Source organism: Symsagittifera roscoffensis, chromosome 5 (assembly GCF_963678635.1).
Source record: "Symsagittifera roscoffensis chromosome 5, txSymRosc1.1, whole genome shotgun sequence".
Taxonomy (NCBI): domain Eukaryota; kingdom Metazoa; phylum Xenacoelomorpha; order Acoela; family Convolutidae; genus Symsagittifera; species Symsagittifera roscoffensis.
In genome coordinates, this window is record NC_087066.1 from 38,822,557 (window position 1) to 38,823,321 (window position 765).

Below are 765 nucleotides of genomic sequence, written 5' to 3' on the forward strand. Positions count from 1 at the left end.
GGAAGTGATCCGGCGTTAACGCTTCGAGCTCGTTCGGACGGGAAGACACATATGGGAGCAGACAGTTGTTCAGAGACTGCTCATCTACACAAAACGTGGTAGAAAAACATGGTAAATATGTCTTCCCCATTGTGTTTTCGTGTTCCTAGTATTCATAAAAAAACTCTTTTGATGCTCCATACGAGCCTTTCTCTATACCACCATAATGAAGGGCACTGCGTTGATTTAAATTTCTAGGCAAGGTTTCAATGACCAAACAGAACCCAACCATGGCAATTCCAGTTCTCGATGCAGGAAATCAGCTCTATGGCCGAGCCTACAAAAAAGTATCATTGTCAGAGCAGATGACGCAAGGCGTTCCTCTCCGAGCAGTGAAGTATGCTATTCCTATTACACGGTAGTTTGTATCACTTGACGGAATAACTCTCAGATGAACACAAGTGAATAATTAACCAGATCTGAGTTTTTCTGAGCTTCGTCGAATCATTACGTCAAATGGAACGAAGTAATCGACTCCGCAGCTCCTGAATAGTCGTTGTCGGTAACCCAGTCGCCCGCGCGGAAATTCAGTCATCATAGGCAAAATTATTTTTGTTTTTCGTTTTCAACTTACGGCGCATGGTTGCTGTTTTAAACGGAGGGCAGTACGGAGCCTGAAGACAACATACCTTAGTTGTGTAAGAGCACGCAGATAAGAAGCACTTTGATGATGATTCCTTTGGTGAATGAACCTTAGTAGCATCACTACAAACACATGGTAATTAT